The 27,627-nt window shown below is 37.6% G+C and overlaps 1 protein-coding gene across 3 annotated transcripts in view; it reads right to left on the bottom strand.

The window, feature by feature from the left end:
• Positions 1-27,627, bottom strand: part of PPP3CA (protein phosphatase 3 catalytic subunit alpha) — a 298,560-nt gene that overhangs the window by 235,129 nt on the left and 35,804 nt on the right. The window contains exon 1 of one of the 3 annotated variants that reach the window (XM_079921015.1): positions 2,006-2,011. The exons of the other annotated variants lie outside the window; for them this stretch is intronic. The gene's annotated coding sequence lies outside the window, so the exon portion shown is untranslated. Of the gene's footprint in view, positions 1-2,005; positions 2,012-27,627 lie in introns of those variants that run through there. 3 annotated transcript variants of the gene reach the window in all.

The following is a 27,627-nucleotide window of genomic DNA, read 5'->3' as shown; positions in this document are numbered from 1 at the left end:
GATCCCACATGCATGCCGCAACTAAGACTTCGCATGCCACAACTAAGGAGCCCACCTGCCACAACTAAGGAGCCCATGTGCCGTAACTAAGAGCCAGCAAGCCACAACTAAGGAGCCCATGAGCCGCAACTTAGAAGCCCGCCTGCCACAACTAAGACCTAGCGCAACCAAATGAATATTAAAGAAAAAAGAAGATTCATTTATCTATTCAATACAAGCTTATCCAAGAAGAATGTTTTCAACATTATGGAACATTAGCATACCTCTCTTTGGTACTGAGCCTTGTCTTAGGGAGGCAACACAACACAAAGATTATATAGTCCAACCATCTTGGTTCCAATCCCAGTTCCCCCACTTACTTCCCTGTGCCTCAGTTTCCTCATCTGCACAACGTGAATAGTAACACTATCTACCTCATAAGACTAAACGTAAAGTACTTTACAAATAAGTAAAGTACTTGAAATGGTACCTGGCAGATAAGAAGGGTAAGGTGTTTGTTAAACAAAAACACTCTCCACTGGTAGACTGTATCAAATCTGCGTAATGGCAAACTCTGTTGACAGCACAACATGTAATAAGTAGTTTTAGTTCCCCTCTTTTCAAAAATAAGCTTCAATTCAAACCTCTAGGGTCAGAATGAATAAAGGAGCAGAATGAAAGAATTCTTTTAGAAAAATGGTTAAGGATGCTACCACCTCTACAGGAATGACAGTACCTATCAACAATGCAGAGTAAAAGGGGAAAAAATGATGAAATTTGAAAACATTCTGGACCAAGAAGCAATAGAAAGTTGGCTATTATAACCTAAATCTGCTTAAATTTATTTGAGTAAATTAGGCACCTGAAAAAAAATAAAAAGCTTTATGTAATGAAACTGCAGAATAACTCTTTAAATAGCACAGAGTAGATGAAAGGAGAACATTATAGATGAGAAAATGTGTTTAAGTTTCAGTCTGTTTTGCAGTCTTTATTCAATTAGTATTGAAGGACATCCCAGCGATTATTTTACTACAACTTCCAAAATCTTCAATTATTTTATTTCAACTAATCAGATCAAAGATCTGTTGAATTATTCAGTAATTTAGGGCATAATTGATTCTGCAGGAATACTGAACCAACATCACTTTCTGTCTTCCCAATTTTTCTTTAGAAATAACATTCTTCCAGTGTTTAAATATGGCTTCTTTCCTTTTTCTCTTAATCCCTTCTTCTATCTGCTATATTTGGCATGAAAGACATGGACTATATAAAAAGAATACTTGATGTATTTTCCATATTATTAAAATTCTTCAGAGGTTTTTTTTTGCCTTTAAAGAAAGCCTTCCTTCCCACAAATCCAGTCTATATAATTCATTTAATGTTTCACTTAATAAAACACTTTAATCAAGCTACAGTGAAGTTTCATTTAGATTATTACAAATCTAACAGGTGGTTTATTATATTTCAAGCCATTTTGAACAATGAGACAATTTATATCCAATAAGATGTGTGAAAATAGCATTTAAAGCCTTTAAAAGTCAATCATTAATATCTCATTTTTATTTCTTAATCACAAGATGCTCAAAAGTTCGAAAATAAAACTGAACGGCCTCAAAGGTTAATTACATAACATGGCTTGCAGGCCTTTCATCTGATCCTATTTCCTCATTAGCTTCATTATTGCCTCTTCACCCTCTAACTTAACGGTATATATTCCAGTCACAAAGAGCACCTCTCCCTGTTCTTCTAACTCTCCTCAGCCTCGACTCTAAGCTTCTGCACAGACTATGCCTTTACCTGCACACCCCTCCTCTCTTGGTACCTCCTCATATAGCTAAATGCCACCTGTCCCTCAGGTCCTGTTCAGTTGTCACTTCTCATAGGACACCTTCCCTGACTCCTCAGAGCCACAGGTAAGCATCCCCCCTCTGCTCCTACAGCATCTTGTTCTCTGTAATAGCTTATAGAAGTTATACCTTCTTTCAGGTCAAATCCTACAGGAACATGGCTGGAAACATGTGACAACCGTTCACCACCCACATTCCTACCAGCGGTCCCCAACCTTTTTGGCACCAGGGACCGGTTTCATGGAAGACAATTTTTCCATGGACTGGGGTGGGGGGCGGGGGGATAGTTTGGGGATGATTCAAGTGCATTACACTTATTGTGCACTTTATTTCTATTGTTATTACATTGTAATATATAATGAAATAATTATACAACTCACCATGATGCTGACAGGAGGCGTAGCTCAGGCAGTAATGTGAGTGATGGGGAGCGGCTATAAATACAGATGAAGCTTTGCTCACTCACCTGCCACTCACCTTCTGTTGTGTGGCCCGGTTCTTAACAGGCCACGGACCGCTACTGGTCCGTGGCCCAGGGGTTGGGGACCCCTGCTACAGAACACTGCAAAGAAGATATAAGGCTGGGAAAAATACACTTCTCCCAAAGAGAAATTATTGCAAAGCTATTTCCACCATTATTTCCAAAAACAACAAAAGGCTTATGTAAGAAAAAGAGCACTATACCTTCAACGTATTGTACTTAATACTATTGAAAGTAAAACTAAAACACCAAGGTCATTCCAAAATTTACCCAGAACTTAACAAAAGAAGTTGTATGTTTTCTTTAGACCAAAGACCCCAAATTTTAAAATATTATGCAAATAATAGTCCACCTATCTATTTCTTGTAATTGCCTTTCAACCTTCTTTGCTGGAAGCTTGCTATGTAAAGAGGTCACATTTACATCTTATCAAGGTTTTGTATCAATGTTACAGAAACCTGACCACATTAAACAATGAAGGAAACAAAAAGTATCTCCAAAGAAGGGCCCCCCTCTGAAACTTGTAACCTGAAACCTCTAGAACACAACCAAATATATAAGCAGTAATTTGATTCATGAGGGTGTCTTTAATTCACACAGTCCGGAAGCATAAGTATCAACCTTTACATAAAGGAAACTATACAATTATTTTTTTTGAAGATTTACCTCTTTAAAATAGCATGTCTTTAATTCAAATTTAAATTACTCTTACGCCATCTCAATCTTTTTCACTGAATTTTTTCACTAGTTACACTTTTTCATTTTTCTTTATTATTCCTTTTTTAGTTCTTTTTCCCCACATTCGTGGAGAAATATATGGTACTTTCACATACATTATCACCTGTCTTTTTTTTCTTCATTCGCCCCATCTTACATTCATGTACCACATATTAATTAGACGTCCACTGTGTACTAGGAAATGGGATTCCCCCTTTTTAAAAACATATGATAGAGTTTATTTTTTAGAACAATTTTAGATTTAAAAAAAACAGAATGGAAAGTTACAGATGTCCCTCCTGCCCAGCCCCCCACAGTATTCCCTACTATTAACATCTTGCATTAGTGTGATATATTTGTTACAATTGAGCCAATATTGATACATTGCTATTAAAGTCCACAGTTTAGTGTTACTTTTTGTATTGTGTAGTTGTGTGAATTTTCACAAATGTATGTCATGTATCCACCACTACAACATCATACAAAATAGTTTCAACGGCCCTAAAAACCCTCCGTGCTTCACATATTCTTGCCTCTTGCTCTCCTGTGCTCCCCCTGAGCCTCTGGGAATTACTGATGTTTTTATTCTCTCTCTAGTTTTGCCTTTTCCAGAAAATCATACAGCACGTAACCTTTTCAGATTAGTCTCTTTCACTCAGCAATAAGCATTTAAGGTTTTTCCACTTTTTTTCATGGTTTGATAGCTCATTTCTTTTTATCTCTGCACCAGTTTCTTTACACCTTCACTTATTGAAGGACATCTTGTTTGCTTCCATGTTTTGTCAGTTATGAATCAAGCTGCTATAAACATTCATGTGGAGGTTTTTACGTGGACATAAGTTTCCAACTTATTCTGGTTGAGGTGGTATTTTGATAAATACCAAAAAACATAGTTTGCTTGTTTCCTAACAGAACACCTGATTTTTTTTTAATTTCCTAATTCCTGTCGACTCTTTCTTTCCCTTGCATTTAATTATGAATATTTAGATAACTAAGTATGTAAGAGTTTCTAATCATTCTTGTCTCTTCAGAGATGCATTTGTTACCCAGGGTAAAGTGGGGTGCACAGTCAATTCACAAATGCACACAATTCCTATTAAACAAAAAAATCAGCCACCACTTCTACAGAGTAGATGTACACAGCCTTGCAAAATGCTCAACGAAAATTAAATCAACTGTAAATGTGCACAGGACTTCACCTTTTTCCAATGACAATCCTCAGTTAAATCCAATCAATGGTATTTCTTAAGTACCTACCACAGGTAGGTCAGGAGTTGGCTACAAACAGGGTCTCTACTTTTTACTGCTCAGTAGTTTGAGTGGTGAGAGTTCTCTCTATATCAATGGCATACAGTGTTCTCCTTAAACAGAAATTTCTATGAAAACTGAAGCCATGAGTCATAACACTAAGATACTGACTATATTTTAGTTTTCAAAGTCCTCTTCCTAATCTCCCTGGGATCCATCCTGACTTACCTTAAAGCCTGAATAAACCAGGTATTTTTCCCCAAGTCACAATGTTGAACCTGCCTAATAAATAAAAATGCATATTTCTAATATGGAGAGAAACCCACTTCTTAATTTTTACTTGGCAGTAAACAAAAAAGAATAAGTAAAAGCCATTACTAAAAAATTAAGAACAATTAGGACTTTTACTTACTTTTTGAACTTTAAAGTCATGTTTTGGAATAAATTTAACACTGCAATTACTTTATTCTTTCTATACAATTGTTTATCGTTAACGTATAGTTGATTTACAATGTTGTGTTAGTTTCAGGTTTATATATATATATATATATATATATATATATATACACACACATATATATATATATATTTTCAGATTCTTTTCCCTTATAGGTTATTATAACATACTGAGTATAGTTCCCTGTGCTACACAGTAGGTCCTTGTTGGTTATCTATTTTATATATAGTAGTGTGTATATGTCTACACAATTTAAAAAGAACTATAAGCTTATAACAAGGTCAGCATTTTTAAAATATATTTTACTTAAATATTATTTTGTTTATAATCTCCCTGTCATTATTTTGTTTATAATCTCCCTGGCAGCCCTCCACTATTACCTCATTACTCTAAATTTGACCTCTCACTGGCCCTCAGAATTAGGTCCATTAACTCTCCAGAGAGAAATGTGATGCTCTCCATGGCACTCGCTCCACCATCTCCTGTCTGCTGTGGTTTAGAAATAACACCTGCTCAGAAATGGACCTCTCCATACAGACCTCAGGGCTCTTAAACTGTGTGCTTCCTGGTCTCTCTTTCTGCTATAAAGTAAAATCATGCAAGTGGGCTATCAGCTTCCGTGTGTCCTGAGAACCTGAAGGCCAACCTTCTACCCATACCTCTGACCTGCGCTAGCAATGTCATAAGCAGGGTTTGCGGAAGGCAGTCCCAGTTTCTGCCCGTGGTACTTTCACCTTCAAAGCATTCTGATTTAGACAATAAATTATGTGGTCACCCTGGTCAAAAGCATCCCCCCCGACTCACTGACTTTCCATATTCTCTACCGTCCCTTTAAACAACCACCCCTGCTGATACCCAGCCCCTTCATGCCAGCAGCTGTCAAACTTCCAGAGCTCTGACTACAAGAATTCTGCAGCCACTATTTTTCATACACTCTATATTCTATGCAGGAATGATTTTTAAATGCAACAAATGTGTTTTATTAAAACTGAGTGGTTTCCCCAGAAAGCATTTTTCCAACTAAAAAGTGTAATTCAAATGACTTGGACTTCCCCGGTGGTCCAGTGGTTCAGACTCCACATTTCCACTGCAAGGGGCACAGGTTCGATCCCTGGTAAGGGAACTAAGATCCCACATGCTGCGCAGCGTGGCAAAAAAAAAAAAAAAAAAGTCTTTCATCAGACTTAGGAGCATAACATTCTTCTTGAATAAAAGAACCTCAAGCCATTCACCTTCTCACTAACAGAAGTTTGTTCAATGTTCTAAAGTCACAATAGGAATTGTTGTAGGGAATTCAAGATTAATAGTAAAGCTGAGCACCTGGAATTCAAGTCAATTTTAAAAAAAGAAGAAAGCATGGCCACAAACCATGCAATTCAATTTCATTTTACAGATGGCAAGGCCAAGAAAGAAAAAAAAATGTGATCCAGGAGCAACAGAGGGATGAGTGAGAACAAGGCGGGAAATGAGTTTTGGGGGAGTTTAATTAAGGGTCTGAAGAATGACATTTAGAGAACAGAATGAAGTAAGGGCAACAAAAATGCTTGAGGAGGTACTGGAGGGATAGGAGCAGAGAGAGAGCCAGGGAGCAGATGACTAGCAGCATCAGATACCTGATCATGCTGCATCTGTATGGACAGCCAACAATCATTTAGAATTTCCATTAGTAAGCAGTGAAGAAATGCACTCCTGTGACTTGCGTGTGATAATTGCTAAAGGGCGAGTGCTGTATATAACTTGTTGTTTTGTGTCAGAATTAGTCTGGCCCACCAAAAGATAACTTGCAGAGTCAGTCACCAGCTTCAAGTATGCTCAGTTTGAAACCTGACTGAAACCAGCTGAGCACATGACATCACCACAGACTTTTTACTATAAAAAGGGCAGACTCTGTGAGGTCAGGTGGCAGAACTAAGCTCGGTGACCAGAAGCCAAGCTGGAAGAGGGAAGAGCCAAGGGAAGTTCAGAGGAGGCGAGACTCATTCCAAGAAGGAGCGAGGATGAGCAGTTTGCTCAGAGACAGCTGCAGAAGAGAAAGAACACAATGGAAATTTTCCTTTAAGGACTGGGGCTTCTGTGTCTCCCAAAGATATAAATCTAAAGCAAAGCCTCAAAGGAGAAACTGATGGAAGCTCTTCCAGGTTTTCAGTTCCTGGCACTGCATTAAACTGTAGCATCATCATGGGAATAGTATTCAGGTAGTCTTCCACTCAACATGCATTAATTGAGCACCTACTATATGGATCAGGCAGTGTTACAGGAGCTGGAATACATTAGTGACTAAAATGGACAAAAGTCACTGGAATGAAAGACAGTTAATAAACAGGCAATTATAAAACATGTCAAAAAAGCATTGCAGAGAAAATTAAGAAGAGAAAGTGGATGGGTGGAGAGTGGTGACATTTGAGCAAAGACTTAGGGAGGTGGGGAGATGAGCCGTGTGGGTATCTGGGAGAAGAGCAGGGCAGGCAGAGGTAACAGCAAATGCAAAGGCCTTGAGCTGCGAGCATGTTTCCTGTGTTGGAGGAACATCAGGACAGCAAGCGCTGCTACTCAGAAGGAACAAAGGGAAGCAGGCGTTTGACTGTGGACAAGTTAATTTAATTTAGACATGCAAGGGTTCTGCTAGTAGCTGTATAAGAACGTGGGCTCAGGAAAGGGTTTGTTATCTCAAGACTGAAAAATTATAGCATGTTTTTCTGCTAAGGGGAAAGATCCAGTAAGGAGAGAAAACAATGATGCAGAAGACAGAAGAACTTACCAGGGCGATGCCCCCCAGATAGGTAAAAGGGGGTGGGATCTAGTGAAGATGGGCCTGCCCTTCCCTAGTTGTAGTGACACTGAATGTGTACAGGCTACAGACTGATTTGGTCTGTTTACATTTTTTTAATGAAATTGTGTTGGCTATGAATGAGAATGAGTCCAAAAAACCTGTCGCAACTTTATGAAATTCTTAAGTTATTTAGGCTATGCACAGCTGGGTTTTAAACGAATCAAATGTAATAACAAGAATGTAGTGAAACAACATACAACTCAGGTAGGAAAACAAACTCCTGTTCGTATTTAAATTTCTTTTCCTTTTCCCATCTTTCCACAACTTTGTTTTAATTTTATATAGCAAAATAATAATCTTCTACTCAGTCAGTGAAAATACTTAATACAACAAAGGCAGCCTGCCAGTTATCATGGGTGTTTCTTCCTGTACTAGGTTCCCAAATGACAAACCACAAGGAGGGAAACAGGAGGGGCAGAATTTGCATTCAACATACACTCACATATTACAGAGCCTAGAAGTACATCTTTATGGTCTTTCCACACCTACAAAAATTGATATTTAACTTTGACAGCCCTCCACCCCATACCTTTTCCTTGGAAGAGCTAGTCCAGATAACAAGAACATTTTATTATCTTCTCATCGATGACAAGTTTAAAAGTGACTTGGAGCTATTCTCTATGAGTACAGGTAATCCCACTACCAAAATCATTTAAACCTGGCTTAACTGCTAAAACCTATTTTGAATGGGGGTGCTTCTGAGCTCTGATAACCACTTCACATCCATCTGGTGGCAGCAAAGCCAGAGCTAGGTGGTGACAGAAAAACAACAGTTTCTCTCTCTATCTGTGAAAACCAGAAGACGGTGAAGATTAGGATGAGAGGGATGTGATGGATAGACCTCACTGGAATGCGATGGAGGGCTTACATGCCTGAGGTATGTGTCTAGATCTCTTCCCAGATGACTGCTTTGAGTCGGGATAAACACACGGAAACGCAGGCCCCGAACTCCCCAGGGCCTATTCTGAAGCAAGGGTATGCAGCACATTCTCTGTGATCTGATTGACTTCTGGGCTTCCCGGGCTCCTCCCATGTGGAGCTAGTGTCTGACTCACACTTGCTCTGGGTGCTTCTCACTGACTCTCATTTCTTCTCTGAATTGATCATTGATTTTGCACCCCAAATAATTCTCTTGCCAATGGATATCCATAGACTGCTTCTAGGGCAATTTAACATATTAGATGTAAGTGTTTAGCGCACCTTAGCAAGCTTCCCTTCCTAAGCCTGCTGAGGTGCAGGGAACAAAACAAGGTTCCCACTCCCCACTACAGAAGCATGGCTGGTCCACAGAGAGGACAAACCTGCTCCCAGGGAGGTCCTCAACACGTGGATCGTGGGCTTCTAAACAGCTACTCAAACTCTGACGTTCATAGAATCAGCTGTCATCATAAGCGCCTTTCCTTTTTACCTGTTTTTCATTTACTGGGTCAAGTACTATTCAGTTCAAATGTATTAAATAAGAAGAAGTGATTTTTATAAGTTCATGCGACACAAATATCACATTCACCATCAAAACCCTTCGTTCATGCTTTCAAAAATTAAATCAAAACCTGCACTACTCAGATTTCACACACATTTTTAGCACTACGATTTTACAAAAACTGAATTTTCAAAAAAGACTTGAATTTCAAAGGGATGGTTTTAAAATACCCGGTTTTAACATTTAACTGATCAGCAGCATAGGTTCAGATAAAAGCAAGCATTTGGCCCTAACAGAGCAACTCATTTGGTGGCCTGAGGTAGCACAACACCTAAGCCTTCGTTTCTCACTAGTAAAAAGAGAGTGTTGGCAAACACATTCACCTTGTGGCCTTCTTCAGTTGTAATGTTCAATGACTTCTTTCCACACAATGTTATAAATTATTAGTCTCCCAGCTTAGTACAAGTTATCAACATATACTGCAACTATTTTAATTTGTAATAAAAAAGGTAAGTACTCAGGTGCAAGATGAGTGAATTAATAAAATTGGAGCATTTTAAATGCAGAAAATCACTGCTTGCAGAGAAAAAGATCTAAGTAATGTGGCAGATAATTCTTAAGACTGCTGCCTGGCTCACACTTCCTTTCCCCTGAGCACTGCCATCAGCACACCTATACCTACACTGTAATTCTTTAACCCAACCTCTAGCTGATTGATTTGAGGGTAGATGCTAGACCCAAGCTAAGACAATCAGATTGTCTCTCCCTGGGAGTTGTCATTTTGATCTGATAAACACAGATAAGCATCTGAGTCACAGTAACAGCCACTCTAAAGAATCCACCACTCTTGCTTCTAAAGACCCCAAAGCAGTCCTGAGTCCTTAGGGTCACCCCTGGCTTCTTTCTACCCTTCTTAAGACTGATGGTTGTTATTCCCAGAACTCCTTTAAATACTGAAAATTTTAAATTTAAAGTAATTAAACCTAAATACAACTTAAAATCCACATCCTTAGTTGAACTGGCCACATTTCAAGTACTCAATAGTCACATATGGCTACTGGCTACCATACTGGAGAGCCCAGATTTAGAGAACACTTCCATCATCAAAGAAAGTCCTATTAAGTAACACTGCCCCAGACGCTTCCTTCTAATTAACTTCCTTTTTTCTCAAGCGGCTAAAGATCAGAATTTGTTTTGCTTTATGTGCGTATGTGTTTTATACTTGCACTCACAAAAGTCTGAACAAGAGTCATAATGGTAACGTTACGGAAAACTTGTACAGGATTTCTGGGTACTCTCAGAGGTTCTAAGTCTTGGAGTTAATGTCACTTCAAAAGTTAAGGTTTACTCACCTCATTCCTAGATCCTAGACTTCTCCTGGGTCATGGAATCACTGAATTTAGGAACTTGGGAAAACCTTAGCAAATATCTAATTCGACTTCCTGCTTTTCACACATGAAGAAATGAAGAGCCAGAAAGCTTGTAACTTGCTTTTGTTTCTGAGCAGCACTTAAATTTGGTTTAATAGGTTAAGACAAGATAAATAAGATACCAACTAAACTGTAATATACAACAGAACTCTGCAAATCTCATGATTACACAAGTAACCAGGCATGAAGTTTAAATATTTATTTACTCAGGAAGCTGTTACTACACCAACTCCTTCCCACCCCCCCACCCCCATCTCTTTTTTTTTTTTTTTTCATTTATTTTGTAAGGTACATGCACCATGGTTACCAATGCTTTCGATGTCATAGTTCCCCATATCTAAACAGCACAGAAAACATTCTGTACTTTCAAATCATGGAGCAGACAAATACATTTTTTACTGTAATTTTTCTTTTTCACTAGAACCTTTATGTTCAAATCTGCCACATGATTAGTCATCTATACAGACCGAAATCTGGATAGCTGGAGATGTTTTTATTCAGTTGCTTTTAAACAGTAACCAAACATCATTTAAAATATGTGGATTAAAATGTCATACCTATGTATCAGTAGATTTAAATTTGCTAAAGCAAGTTCCCTTGGCATGTCCATAAGGCAACGTGTTCTTCCTAGCCAAAAAAAAACAAACAAACCTTCAAAGCACAAATCTGAACACTAACAGTAGACAGGATTCTGAGACTCCATCATACCCACTGTCCCACACCTAACTGCAGTGAAATCTGTCATCGTCCAGCCAGCAGAGAGAAGTTACAGCTTGCTTTCAGGTAAATATAGGATTCAATAATCGTGCAATGTTAATTTTGCCAGAAGAGACTATTTTTAAACAATTCTTATACTGTATTTGCTGCCCTGAAGTCAACTGTTGTCAAGTGTTAGAGGCGTTTATGACCTCCCAACCACCCTTTCCATTAAAAATAAATGACTTACATGTTTTCCCACATACAGATTTGCATCTAATATGACTAGTTGATAAAGAAGTGGAGTGAAATGGTTACAACCCCTACATATATCAAATCGCTACAATCCATGTTTGTGTATGGTTTTTCCTTCTTAATGGTAAACAACCAAATGTTTCCCCCTGCTCACATCACATCACATAAACCAATGTTCCAAATTTTCTAAAACAATGATACACATTTCAAAGAATTAACCACGGCTATTTCCTTTTCCCTTCCCTTTCAAACACCAGTGGTTTGTAAGTACACAAATATAAACATATATAAAATATATATTTACATATATATACACACACACACACATTTGTTTCACAAAGTTTTCTAACATGCAGGGGTGTTGGCCGTTCCTGTCTCCGGAAAACAGTTCTCCCAAGATCATGGAACATGACCCACAAAGTCAACAAGGGGAAGCCCTGAACTCAGTGGCTGCTGCTGTGAATCACGTCATTAGTCAATGGTGGTGTGAATCATCGAAAAACAGTCCAGGGAGCACAGACCAAGAACTTGCAGTCTTTCCACAAAGGTTTCAGCAGATAACTAACACAACAAGAACAAAAAAAGCAAAACGGCATAAATTCCAACACTTAAATTGCATGGCTAAAGCATATGTTCTGTAGAGAAAATCTATGAAAGCCAATAAGTATATCTTAAAGCAAATGAACACAAATGCCGACCACAATCCTGGCTTTCACTCAAACACCTGACTCCTTTGAAACATTCCATATACCGTGGAGGGGATCACAGATTAGTCAGGTCATAAAGTTTTGCACCTGGAAATATTTACTACACTAATAAGTTACCAAGAAGGAGGACAATTCACGGTGTCTTATGAATGGAAGTTATGGAGTTGATTATTTTAATAGAAGTCAAACCACTGATTAAAAAATAAAAACTTCCTTACACTGTTGAAGGGGCTCTTGAACCAAACTCACAGCATGTGCGGGTCCTATCTTCATTTCAAACTGGAACTCTAAACACTATTACAGGCTACTCTATACGCAGAATTTTGCCAAAGGTTTATTTCAACCCTTCCTCCAATACTGATTAGTTATACCAAAGCTACAAAAAATTAAGTATAAGCAATTTGGCTTCAGCAGCCCCAGTTGGTTATGACAAGCCATCAAGGGAGGATCTGGAGACCTGCAAAAGGAACCTGGTCCTTTAACAAGGTCTGGGTAAGTGGCTCAGCTGTCACCTGTGCCAGGGTTCGGCCTCTTGAAGGAGAACGCATTAGCTGCAGCAGCCCAGGGTCAGTTTTCAACAGCTGGCATTGAACCTTTAGGCTTTTCAGTCATTGGTGATGTTTTTTCTAGTAGAAAACATATATTTTCTCCAGCAAGTTTTAGGGGGGAAAAAAGTGTGTGTGTGTGTGTGTGTGTGTGTGTGTGTGTGTGTGTGTGTGTGTAATACTGATACATCTTTTCTCTTAAAATAAGGGGAAAAAGTACTTCAAGACTACGTTTGCTAAACATTTACTGTTTAAAGATTAAATAAAAGGTCATTCTCAAATCTGTATTTCATTTCTCAAGCCCAGCAACTGCAGGGGGGGAAAAAAAAACTACTAGCAGAAATACCTAAGTTAATTTATCTTGTTTTAGCAAAGTTTAAAATTTTTGGAATAGCCATCAGCTTTACAGCTTTGATTCCTTTGAAGATATTTAAATATACGGGTGCTTAAGTATTAGAAACACAACTGAAAAGTCACATTCATTTTTCTACACTCCTTTTAATGTACACATTTAGTGCTGAACCACCAAAAGAAATAGAGATAAGAGTCTTTAGAAAGAACTGATGACATTTTCTACTTGACAGAGATCTTGTTTTGAAAATACTCAGCATGGAAACACAAGGTTCTGATCAAAACAGTGGCAAAGCAGTTGAATTTTCTTAGATATGTGGTCCAGCCCTCCGCGTGGGAGTATGAAGCTCAGATGCCCTGGACAGCCTGTTTTCTGCTCTGATTCAAGTGTACAGAGTCTTCTGCTTAAGGGCCCATTGTTCTACATCCAAGGCAAGCAAAGGTTCTCCATTTCAATTAGCACGGGCACAGCATTTTTTTTTTTTCTTTTCCAAGATATATGGATCATGTGGCATAAGAAAAGCAAACATAACAGAGCTAGTTGTCTATTAACTTTTTTTAATTGATGTGGAGAAAATGTCTAAATACGTTTTCGGTAAATCTGTCCAAAGACAAACTTTAAAGTTACCTTGCTAATCAGTGGTTGGCAACTTAAATTCTATGCAATCTCAGAAAATGCAAGTTCCAACAGCCCAGTTCCTGTCTCCTTATACCTTTTTTTTCCCTCCTTGCCTGGACTGTTGAAGTCAGACAGGTTGAAGACACGGTCACCTTCAAGAAAGCCCTTTGCCCTGCCAGGTGAAAGTCACGCCAGCAACCAAAGCAGAATCTGATATAAAAATAGGAGCCTAAGGAATCCAGGGAAAGCAAAGCACATCGTGTGGCCAGCAGTTCACATGGCCAAAAACGCAAAAGAGGTGACAGAATCTTAAGGCTGTATCTGAAGGAGCTACAGAATTCACCTCTCCCACCACATTAATCAGGTAAATTAATAAAACACTAAAATGGCCAGGTGTTGGGCTGAAAAACCAGTGAGTAGACTATTTGATGTTGCAGAGTTACAGGTAAAGGACATTAATCTTCTACTTTTTTACATGTCTTAGTTTATACATAAAGGCCATTTACTTTACTGAGATAAAATAATGGTTACTCACCCTCATCCAAAAAAAAAAAAAAAAGAAGATTGCAAGGTTGTCCATACAAAGTACTAAATATAAAATTAATACCATTTAACGTCAATACAGGATACGAAATATGATATTAACCACTCCTAATGTCATTTCACTTTTTAGGCACCCTAGGTCAAACAAATTCACAGATAATTTTTTTCAAAAGAAGGAGAAAAAGATTGATATCAAAATAGTGCTACCAAAAGCAGAAATAAAGTTAAGGGGTTTACAGGAGTCAAAAGCATGCTAGTTACAAAGGCATGATGATGTCTGTGAGGTAGTAAAAATATTATTTGTGTATTTAAAAAAATAAAGGAAGCAGCTGTCTAAACATTTTAGCTTTTTTCTCAAAAAATGTTTATAGGCTGTTCTGAGGATAGAACTAATCCAAGCTGAGGCAATGTTTTAACCCATTAGAACACACACACGCACACAAACAATCACAATCACACACAATCATAATCACACATCCTGGAGTGCCTTGCGTCCCCTCCTCCTTTCCCTTTTTGATTTGAGGCATTTCCTCCTAACTTGGCTGCAAGAAGGAAATCCTGAAAGTGAGGGTCATCGACAAATATCTGTCACTCCCCAACAGTGCATGATAAGACTAAAAAACTTTAAGTACTTACTTGCTGGTTTCAATTTTAAAAAAGGAAAATGACATGCTATCTTTTACAAGTTACCATTATAAATTTAATGCCAATCTGATTTTACTAAAGAGATATAGCTGCATTAAAATATACTTATAAAGTACAACAAAAATAGCTCCAATCTAGAATATGCATGTTTACTTTCCTATTTCCTTCGTCTTTATATATCAAAATACATATTGGTCACATAGATGTAATCGTGGTTCCCTTATAGTTTTGTATTCTGCATTTTCTCTTAACATTTCATTATAATCATTTCCATATGCCCCATGTATTTGTAGTTATAATTTCATTAAGAATCCCATAATATTCTACAAATTTAGTAAGCTACTTATTTACTTGCTTACTTATTTCTACAATGCCTTCTTACAGAAGGGGCTTGATGTGGAATCACTATCATTTGGGGTAGATGATCATGATTTCCATTATTCTGTTGTTGGACACTTAGACTGTTGCCAATTTTTCTTCTCCCATTTGTAGCTAAACCTGCAATGAGCAACTTCACGTAATACAGCTCCCTTTCTCAGTTGAATCGTTTCTTCCTAATGAGTTAAAGGTTGTAAACAATTTTTTAGTAACTATAATGGCTCACTGCTTTACCAAATGTTCATACCCATTTATAATATCAAGAATGACAAAGTAAAACAAATATCCAGTAATTATTTCAGTACTGAGACAGGTCTAAGGTCAATTTTTTAAATGCTCTTAACTTTTTTTCACTTTGTAGAATTAAATAAATAATGCATACTTCTAGATAAACTTCAAATACGTATTTGCCAGAGTCTAAAGTAAAATCAATATTCTCCCAACTCCTAAAACCCATTCTCTGATGTAAGCACTGTTAACAATTTGTACAACAAAAGAAAAGGTGTGAGAGCATGTATGTATATATGTAGGATTTCTAAACGTTTCTTTCGTTTTACAATACTAAATCTCTTCCTACCTTCAAATATGAGCTCATTATATGACTTCTATGCCTTCTGTAATATGATTCCATCTCATTCAAATATCACTCAATGCCAGTTATACATTCAGTATAGCAACATCACGAAGTATTATATCAATATTCAGCTAACTGCCACTCCTGAATAACCTAAAACAGAAGATAATCCCCAAACTTTAAACAGTGGGATATGTGTGTATGTGTGTGTGTGTGTGTGTGTGTGTGTGTTTCATAATTACCTTCCTGTCTGTGTTTAAGACCAGACATGACCTTGCACGTCCTAAGAGCGCATCACTAGGGCGGTACAGCGAAGTGTTTAGGAAGGAAGCTAGCCTGACATCATAAACGTGTGACCACATGTGGATAACCAAGACTGTATAATACCAACATTGTACCTAGCAAGACAAAAGAGTGACCTACAGTTTTAAAAGAGATGAGTGACACAGAGTTAAAAGTCAACAAAAGTTCATGAGGCTTGCCAGGAAAAAATTAGCAAAATCTTGGAAATAGTGGTTTCTCTAAAGGGTATAACTTGTATTAATTAATTTGGTAAAGGCATTAAGACCCCCTCTGTAAGGAACATCACTTTTGTCGTCTCTATGTCAGTTTGCCTCTTTCCAGTGCAGTCACTGGAATTTTCTTTGGTGATCTACGCCTCTCCTGTTATCAGCGATACCATCAAGTGACACCCAAATTAAACCACCCCTCCTGCATTTGTTGTCCCATCGCTATGCTTTATTTTTAACAATACTTATAACTAACTGGTGTTTTCTTGTTTACTTATTTAATATATGTCTTCTCCCACATGAAAGTAAGGGCATTGTCTCTTTTTAATTCATGACAATGAATATTTATTGAGCATCTACACATGCTGTACAAAGGGGGCAGAATAGTGAAAACAGGCAAAAATGTGTGCCCCGGTGAAGCTCACATTCCAACAAAAAGAGAAAGACAATCCACTTTGAGTGTAAAATCTACAGTGTATTAGAATGTAATGTGTGCTGTGGAGAAAAATACAAGAAGGAAGGAATGTAAAGAGTGCCCAGGGTAAGAGTGGAGGCATGTAGATGCAATTTAAATACCATCTCCAGCACCTAAAAGAGAACATGCAGACAGTCGATAAATACTGGCTCATGGAATGGGCCAGACTGACAAAAGTCAAACATATCCCAATGGGAGACTCCCTGGAAACAGTGATTGGTTTTGAGATGTGCAGATAACAAGATCAGAGTCATCTGGATGCAAGAGATATTGGAGCAGGCAAGCTCCACCGTATTTGGTGTTGTGAATGTGTATGATTTGGAGCTATTGTAGCCACCTGGCAATCATAAGAATAAGCCATCATAGGTAGAAAGGCAGAGCCAAAGAGAGAAAAAGAACCAGCACTGGTTACATCATGATTGTCTGGTTCAACTGACATCCAGAGAGTTGCCCCCTGACTGAACTATGTAGTTGCTTAGGGCAATCAGAGCCTCTAAATCAACTCAGCTCTTCTATGTGGGGCATAATAACGTCCTGCTTTGCTTTCACTAACAGGAGTTCTCTTAGGGGCCATTTCCTCATTTGGAAAAGTTAGAGTCACTATGTTATGATGTTGTTTCATCCACTCTGAGCTGGGTTACTTATTACTTGCAATCTAATGAGTCTGTACTGCCATGCATTCCAATTTACTAAAAAAATATAACACAAATTGTCTTCCCAGCACACATCATGCTCATCAGTATGACCTTGTTTGAGTTTGGAATATTTCCTCTACCTTCCACTCCCATCCTCAACTCTCTACCAATCCTACCTAGGATATCCATATCCTACTTCCCTACCTCTTTCATAAAGCTTTACTATTAATCCGTTCATTATTCATTCAGTCATTAAATATATGTTTAGCAGGCATTGACAGGCACTAAGAAAAAAAGACTAATAAGGCACAGTCCTTGTTCTTAAGGACATTTCAAAAAGGAAGGGAAATACTTCAGTAATAGCTGAAAAAGCAAATGCAGGCTAATGGCTGCTTGAACAGAATGATGCGTAGGAGACAGTGACAGAGTGAAGAGTGGGGCGAATAAAATACATGTTTCAGGTGGTCCACAACTTCCCTCACTTCCTCTATGCCCACGGATGGTATCCATTTATTATCCTACATATATAGCCCCCAACATGGGAGTCATCTCTCCCCTAAAAGGTTCTACAGTCCTAGAGGGCTGGAACTGTGTCTAATCTTTCTTATAAAAAGATTCTTTTGTAAATCTTTTATTCTTCTTATATATCTTCCCAACTTACTACTGTATAATACAGAATGTCTCCCATAAATGTTTATTCACTTCAAATATGGGTGTTTTGTTCTCAAACTTTTGAAAAGGACCATAGACGTTATTTCTAGCCCTAGTTAAATTTCATTGCTTTTTGACAGAGTACTAATTTTCTCTTATCTGTTTTGACAGCTGAAAGCTTATCAGAGGTACTCATCCTAAATGCCATCAGCAAAGGCACCTTTTCCCACGGCATCTCCACATGGCCTCCAAATCAGCCTCTTCTTTGTGGGTCAAAATAACTTCCTGCTTTGCTTTCACTGACAGAAGTAAGGGGAGTACTCTTGGGAGCCAAGGAGATAATTACTTGAGAGAATTTCACTTTTGAGCACCATATACCAGAGCCAGTATGCTGTGGCAATAAATTAGAGAATGTCTACTGCCACAATACTCCTTAATCAGGCTGTTCTCAATTTAGATTAAAAATTTTAAAAGAATGATGAACTAAGTGGAACTAAGTACAGCTTTTAGTCCTTATGATAGAGCAAACAACAATTAACCGAAAAACGAAGAGGGAGGTGGGTGAAGCACACATATTCCTGTACAAAATTTCATGAATTCTTAAGACTGATATGATTCGAAAGGGAAAAAAAAAAGTTTTTTCTCCTATGGTGAACAGTGAATCTAGTTTGTATTGAAGTGCTTTTCCATATGATAATCTCAGGTATCCAATCATAAAATTTAAATATTTTTAAAAATCCTTTTCCAAATCTATGTGGTCATTCATAGGCTATCATTTACAAGTTTGATGAATCCATTTTCTAACCATACTGCCCAAATCTCACCCACTATTTCAAAATGTTATATTAAAATTTTGGTCCTATAGTACAGGTAGGCTACAGGAAGCTGGCCTAGAAACAAAACTCACACTTACGATGCGGCCTGTGGGCAAGTGCATCGTGGAGCTCAGGGCAGGAAAGGGTAGGCAGCATAGAAACTGCCCTTGTCGTCTCTCCATTCTAATCCCACTATGCCTTTAGTGTTCTCCTCGCTTACTTCCTGGTCCCACAGCAAGCAATATTCTAATTCCCATTTTTCACCTTCCCATGATTCCCCTTTTCCATAGGTCAGAGCCCAGTCCAAGGGATGAGACAAGCTCAGGAACTCTTCATCCTTCAGACCTCCGAGGGAGCCCAACCAGCCCGGCCACGGCTGTGTCCTCTTAAGAAAGGAAGAAATGCTGCTCACTTTCTCTTTGCAGTACCTCCTGCTACTCCGGTACATTCCCTCTTATCTTCCCAGAACTGGAAGATGCTCCTTTGCCAACCTGCCTGTCTGGTAGCGTGGAGTAGGCAGTCCAGGCCCTCCTTTCACCTCCACCTGGACATGTAACTGTGGGCAAGTCATTTCAACTCCTTGGGTCTCAGGTGATCCAAGTGATGGCTAGATCTCTTGCAGTTTAATATTTTTGCTCCCAACTGTTAAATATTCCTACAGCTTTGCTTTTATTGCTTTTGCTTATTTGCTTATTCTGTCTCTCTTCTGCTCAATGAGGGCAGTGATAATGTCTGGATTCTCAGGCGCTAGCCCTGGGCCTGGCAGGCACCTAGGAGGCATTCTACATGTATAAGGGGAATGAACATACATAGAGAGGAAAATCAGCATTTCTTTTTTTTTTTTTTTTTTTTAGTACTTATTTATTTAGCTGTGCCAGGTCTTAGTTGTGGCATGGGGGATCTTCACTGCGGCATGTTGGGTTTTTTTTTTTTTTTTTTTTTAGTTGCAGCATGCAGGCTCTTAGTCGTGGCATGTGGGATCCAGTTCTCTGACCAGGGATCGAACCTGGGCCCCCTGCATTGGGAGTGCAGAGTCTTAGCCCCTGGACCACCAGGGAAGCCCCAATATTTCAACATCTTAAAAGCAAGTCTATTAAAGCAATAGGGAAAGAAAAATGATCTGTTTTTTTTAGTTCAGCAGTCACTGAACTACAACTGTGTTACCTGTGGGATGCCAGGATCTTTGACCCTTCATGTAATATGGGGTAGAAGAGAGCAGTGGCTCTCAAAGAGGAAGGAGAGTGGGAATGGGATTAAGGTCACCAGAGCCACTTATAAAAAGTGAGCGAGCTTATAAAAAGCACTGTATTAGAGTGGGGCTCTAAGCATTCTTTTTTTGAGGAAGGCATTTCCTCAAGTAATTCCGACACAACACCTCAATTAGGAATCACCAAATTAGATGATCATTTAGGCCCATCCAGCTTCAGTAGTGTACAATTCTAGGACAAATACTAAATTTTATCAAATCTTTATTTATTATTTTTTCCAGGAATACTTTAGTACTCCTAAATACTAAGCACATGTCAACTAGATGCTAAAATTTTATGTCCTATACACAGCTAATTTAATGTTTTATTTCAATAAGGCATAAATTTTAGTCTCTAGTACCACTATATTCTAAGAGTATATTTTGTGACTGTTAATGATGAAAAAATAAATACTGATGAAAAAAATTATATATGGCAAGGACGGGAGGGAGAGACAGTTCCTTCCATCTAGGCTAAGGTTTCTTAGCCTTGGCGCTACTGAAGTTTGGGGCTGGACAATTCCTCACAGTGGGGTTGTCCTGTGCATTGCAGAATGTTTAGCAGCATGCCTGGCCTTTTACATTAGAACTAGGGCCTGACCCCTACCCCTAGTTATGACAAGAAAAAATGTCTCCAGACATCGTCACCCCCCCACCCAATCCCTGCCACACTGGGAACCACTAGGGGAATAACATTAAAACAATTGAACTAATTATCGAGGTCTCAGAATACAAAATATCCATTATACACAAGGTAGGGTTATGGTACCAACAGGCAATTACTTAAGGGAATTTAAGTAATTACTTATCTTAAAGAATATTCACTCATTTGTTAGAGGCTTAAACCCTTTTATGAATAATCAGACAAATGAGTTTTATCAAAATAGGCATCGATTTCTAATTTGTACCTAAAGCATACACAGGTGGAAAACCTCAAACATGAGCATACGCACAGTCTAAGACTATTAAAGAATTCTAAATAACATTTCTGGAAATTTCCTTTTGGAAAACTGGACACCCTCTTTCAAAATCTCACTGTAAAGCTCATGATTTAAGACCACATCTAGACAGAATAAAACAAAAAGGAGACTTGGCGATTCTTTTCATACAATTAGTTCACTTCAAACTTTTCTCTTTGGGGTCTAAATTATAGCTTTTTGCTGTCAACACTAATAAATTTAACCAGATAATTAGCAAGTTATTACAAATAACTTTTGCTATGTAGACATTACCAACTGTAATGATTTAAAGATGTTTCCATCTTTTTCCATGAGACCTCTTAACTGGTTCTGAATCCCAGAGGAAAGAGTAAAAAGAAAATCACTCAAATTCTCTATGTTGAACACTAGAGACTGGGATCTTTTCACTATGATGAACCAGACCCAACATTTTATGAACTTTAGACAAACTTTTTTGCAATGACAAAACCTCAAGAATGGTTCCCTCTCACTGAGTTTTCCTTTGTAACTGATTTGAAAACAAAGTTGGGTGTTTTTCTTTTTTAATTTCTTAAGGAATATTGTCTTTCAAGCAAAATGTGTCAAGAGGAGAGACACATTGACCGTTCAACCGTAAAAAAATAAAATTATGCATTTTAAAGATATTTTTACATGGTAGCTTGAGAGAAATTTCCAAACTTTGTTAAGAATTACCAACCTTGTTAAAGTAGTTTCAAATAAAATTCAATGAATGTCAATTAACCTTTAAGTCATTTTAAATTCTATTTGTGTCTCATTCACAGTGGAAGATAGGAGTTAACCATTACCTATCAGCTAGTATGTGTGTTTCTACAATTAAATATACACATTACACAGATATGCAAAATTTTAAATGTATTATTCATCTAGAGTCTAACTTGGACCACATGTCTCCTAATGCCTACTCTTTGTTCATTTCACTATTCCTTAATAGCTATATGAGAAAGCTAAGGAAGAATAAAAGGAAGATGAATGAACTAGTTTCACTACACTCCAGGTTTTGATAAACCAGTTCAGCTTTTTCTTTTTTTTTTTTGCTTCTAAGTGATTGAATGTGTCCTTCTTAACAGTCCCTTCTACAACACAAGTCTGCAGTCAAGCCACTGTAGAAATTTTAAAGTTAAATAAGAACATGTGAAACAGCAATATATTTAAATGCTGAGAGCTTCTTCAGAAAAGTTTTAATATTTGCACAACTGGACACAATGTCATTCCAGGAACTCATAAAGTTCCTACAAAAATATCACTGGTTTAGAGATAGTAGCAAATGAAATAATGCATATTGACAAAACAGGAAATATTTATACATTCCTGCTTTCTTCAGCTTCTCTTATGATCTGTTCTTTGTAATAAAGTGTGGTTGCCTTCTGTCAATGACACTGGCAAGTGATAAGTTCCCTGAGCCTCCCTAATTTTCTATAATCTACTGCTTTTAGAGTTGCAGTGAGATTTACTCTAGATAATACTTACCATCTATTGTAGCACAATGCCTACCACATAGAAGTTCAAGAGTAACTACAAGCTTCCAACCTAAGGCATGGAGAAAAAATATCATTATCACACTCATTTACCATGTCCTAAGTGATTACTGTATGGACACCATGAATTGGCTTTGTAATACAGGTCACCGCTTAACCAGGATAACCTCAGCAGATCCATATAAGGTGACTGAAGCTGGCCCAAGGTCTTTTAAGAACTCTGGGACTTCCCTGGTGGCACAGTGGTTGAGAGTCCGCCTGCCGATGCAGGGGACACAGGTTCGTGCCCCAGTCCGGGAAGATCCCACATGCCGCGGAGCAGCTGGGCCTATGAGCCATGGCCGCTGAGCCTGCGCGTCCGGAGCCTGTGCTCCGCAACGGGAGAGGCCACAGCAGTGAGAGGCCCGCGTACCACAAAAAAAAAAAAAAAAAAAGAACTCTGTAACTTGAATGTAGAGGGTATATTGGCCCATTGCCTGGGTTGCCAGGAAGGAGAACCCACTGGGTGACCAGCCCTGGGATGGGGTCAACCCATCTAACATACATAGCCAGCTGATAGCAGAAAACTCTGAACGTAACGTACTGGGACAGAAGCTTCCACAAGCTTTTTCCCCTGTTGTTCTGTGCAGAAATACTGGTCTGGGCAATGAGGATCACCTGCCCTAAATCTCAGATACTGAAGGTCTGCTGCATACTGTTTTAGTCATTTTTAAGTAAAACCATGAAGGTAATTTTTTTGGATTGGTTTTTCATGCCTTATCATAATGTTTTGATTATAGCTATTTTTGTTTGAATTGTTCAGCTGTTCTTACTTTTATCTCCACCACTTTTAGGAGCCAGAGCACACTGCCAACACAAAGCAATAGGACCAGAAATGAGAGGACCAGCTCTTAAAGGAACAGGCTCTGCTCAGGGTGAATTGTGCCAATCCCTGCCAGGCTTTCTCAGCAGTGACAGGCCAATTCCAATGAATGACTCCAGAGGTTCCTCTCAGGTCCAAAGAGTTAGGGATCTAGTGTTTCGCTTACAGGTCTTAGAATCAGCACAAGCCAGTAGGTCTCACAGCTCCTTCTACACCAGCATTACAGAAAGGTGCTCCCCCAGACAGATTCAAGTGTCCCTAAGGTACACCCCAAAGTCATTCAGGACCACAGTCTCATACTCCCTTTTAAACTGGACTGAGGCAAAGAATGTTCATTCAAGGTCACCTAATAACTGGCTTAAATACCTACACCTAGCAGGAATCTTTTTTTTTTTTAATAAACGTTATATATCAGAATTTTATAGTTTTGTCCTCATGTCTCTGAAACGCTGGAGGACAGAAACTGCGTAACAAACATGCAGTAAGCATCAATAAGTGATACTGAGTAAATGATCTGTAATTTCTATTATGAAATATCTAACTTATTTTCATCAGGTCAGAAGCATTAGTAGGTAAAGACATTTATTCCACTATCTCCCTTTATCATCAAGGACTGGTACCCTGCACATTCCTATAGCTACTTTAAAAGGCATTCTCTCGACACACTTGTATTCAATATCTATATGAGCCCCAGCTCTGCGCTTAGGTTTGTAAAGTTCATGGTCTGTGCCCTCCAGGAACATAGTCTACTAAGGAAGAGAGGAAAAAGTAAAGTAAAAAGGCAAATAACAGACTAGCATGCTGACTGCTATTTCAGAGAGACAAATAATTTGGATCACAAGAAGAAATAAGCTAAAGTACCACCAACTGTATTTAACCAAGTAATAAGGTTAGTACACATACATATTAAACATTCCAAGCTTTCAAGTCAAACTACCCATAAAAATACTTTGTATCCAGAAGATGTGAATCATAGTAATATTATAAAACATGTTCAGTCAGAAAACCTGTTTGGATCAAAGACTGGCAGAGTCACACATCTTGGCTTAGCTTTTCCTGACACATAAGTGACAAAGATCACATCAAAACATAAACTGTGATGACAATCTACTAGGGAAAAGGTATTAGTGTTACCATAGTGATAAAACAATTTTTGCCATTATGGTTTTTTTTTTTTTGAAGAATAGTTGATTTACAATTTTTGTCATTACTTTTAACCTAATATTTTAAATCACTTTATGTCACATAACACAGCATTTCATGTAGAGGTCTTAGATATTATTCAAGACTATACTGTAGATTCCCCAAAATAATGTATTTCTGAATAATGCTGAGTTCTCTCCATACTAAGAATATTATTGTTTCAATCACTATTCATGGACAATTTGGTAGTAAAGGGAGAAAAAAGGGGGGAGGTAGTATTAAGTTAAAAGTACTCAATCTTGGGAAATAATTTCAAAAGTCCTTAACAGAAGTCACCATCATTCATCACAAATAGATTCATCTCAAATACCAACAGAGTAATCATATTTATACATGCCCTTATCTACAAATGTACATATATACACACATCTACATATAAAATATGTTTCATTTATATAACTATATGTACACACAAACTCTGATGACATATAAAGCAAGCATTCATGCCTTCAAATGTCCAAAACTTACTGAGACTACAAAGCTCAATTCATTTAATATCAAAAAAAACATGATATTCCACTGCTCATTACATATCAGGCCCTCCTTACTCAAATATTTCCAACGAAATTAGTGTATGAATCACCCAGTTCTCTTGTCATTCTTCACCCAAGTAATGCAACAACCATGCTCACTTCTAAGAAAAATAATCCTGCTTAGGTTTTCAAGAGTGGTTTACATATTTTAAAAATTACCTTGTACCTTTTTACATACTTAATGATATGGTGCTTACTCCAAATAACAAGTTACTACTTTAAAAAAATTATATATATATATATATATATATATATATATACACACACACACACACACCCCACACACACATTTTTTTTTAAATCACATGAGATCAAAGGAAACCACCAGATAGTTAAAATAAAACATGCAAGTAAGTAAATATTACTTATATATGTTTTCTACAATGGGTCCATTTAATATATTTGTAGAGTATCCTAAAGAAATTTCAGTTTGAAAGAAAAAATGTAAAAATTAAGCAAAGCTACCCAGCTTCTACAAGGATACACCTTTTCTTTGAGATAGTAATCTCATTGGTAGAGATTACCTAGGCTTCTGAATAATATCTATTCCATGTATGAAAATAAGGAAATGTTAAGTAAAATGTATAAATGCTATAGAAATAACTCTAGATTGAGAGTAAAGAGATGAATTTATTAATTCATTTACGGCAGAAATACTTCTCAGCATGTTGCTTGAATGAAGTCCCAGCTCGGTCATTTACCAGCTATGTAAGCATGGACAAGGAATTCACCTCAGCTTGATCTTTAAAATGTATCTGCAGCCTCATCTTCAAGGTCCCTTCTGGCTCTAACACTATGAGAAGATCTGCTGAAATGGACAAACTTCTCTAAATTAGTATACTACCACAAAGCAATAAATAACTCTTGATCTGTAATGACAATTGGTTATAGCACCCACTAATAAAAAGATAATTAACACAACAAGCCATGTCTAAGTCTGTCCTTACCATACACCTTTACACAGAGCTCCAAATAATCTAAAAGTACTCACTAATTAATTCTCAATATTATCATTCTCCTTTGACAAAAGGAGAAATGGAGTCTCAGAGCCAGGAGAGTCATTTGGCCCAATATCAGCAAGACAGAGCCCAGCATGACAAATCAAAAGTTCCTGGCTCTCAGCCACTGCCTTTTAGGAGTATGCAGTAAGTGCCTCCTGAATCACTCTAAGGCAGAGTTATAAAGTAAGTGCAGAGCTGAGGGCCAAATTTATGTCTCACTTAAAAACTGGCAACTAAGCCCGTGTGCCACAACTACTGAGCCTGCGCTCTAGAGCCCACAAGCCACAACTACGAGCCCACGTGTCACAACTACTGAAGTCCGCTCGCCTAGAGCCCGTGCTCCGTAACAAGAGAAGCCACCGCAATGAGAAGCCCGCGCACTGCAACAAAGAGTAGCCTCCACTCGCCGCAACTAGGGAAAGCCCACGCGCAGCAACGAAGACCCAGCGCAACCAAAAATAAATAAATAAATAAATTTATTAAAAAAACAAAAGAAACGCCAGAGAGATGTTTCATCATCAGGAAGGGCTTCAATCTCCCCTGTGACTATATCAAAGTGAGACGAAAACAATGGCAGAATTGACAGTCCTGTCCAAACTGTCTAAACTCAGTAATAATTTGTTCATGAAATGTGTAATTCTGACTTGTTTCAAATTAACATGTTTCCTTAAAGTTAAATGGTCCAAATTTTTATTTAAAAGTTTGGTTGGTACTGTGAAAATTACAAATGTAATGGATATACTTGTATTTCTTTTACCTCTACCTCTGCAACAATCACATTAACTCACCCCAAGGGAAATGTCCATATTTTCACTACATGTACACAAAAATATACAAATGTATCCATTTCTTGGGATAATTGTTTTTTATTAACAAAAATAATATAAAATACAAACTCATATATCTATATGTACATAAGTATCTGAAATTTATTTTGTTCTTTTAAAAAGTATCATGTACATTTTCCCAAGGGTATAGGTATCTACAAATTATTTTTAATATTGCTGCACAATATTCCATAGTGTGAATGTACCATATTTGGCTCCAAAAGTTTGATAAAAATACATTTTAACAATTAACTTATATTAACAACATACAGGTTATTAACAATAGAAACCTTGTTCTCTATCCTTATGTATTGGTATTTTCTGTACCATTGATTCTTAGAAGAAGGATAGGTTCACTGAGACAGAGTGAAGCCCTTTATATAATAATTATATTTTTCTGCAAATATTTTTCTGCCTTGGTCTATGATGTCTTTTGCAAATGAGAATTTTTACTTTTTATGTAACCAAATCTGTCAATGTTTGCTTTATGGATCAAAGTTTCATAGCAAACTTTGAAAGACTACTTTCATCAGGATATTTTACTAACATTCTCCTATGTTTTCTCCTACTATATTTATTTAGATTGTTTTTAGTCTTATTTATATTGTTAATATATTTGGAATTTATTTCTGTATATACTAAATAAGCCTAAAAAGCTATGCTATATGATTTCTTTGAATAATCCGTGCTTTT

This window comes from Stenella coeruleoalba (assembly GCF_951394435.1).
Source record: "Stenella coeruleoalba genome assembly, chromosome: 4".
Classification (NCBI taxonomy): domain Eukaryota; kingdom Metazoa; phylum Chordata; class Mammalia; order Artiodactyla; family Delphinidae; genus Stenella; species Stenella coeruleoalba.
The sequence above is the reverse complement of the archived record's forward strand: the minus strand, read 5'-3'. Positions and strand labels throughout refer to the sequence as shown.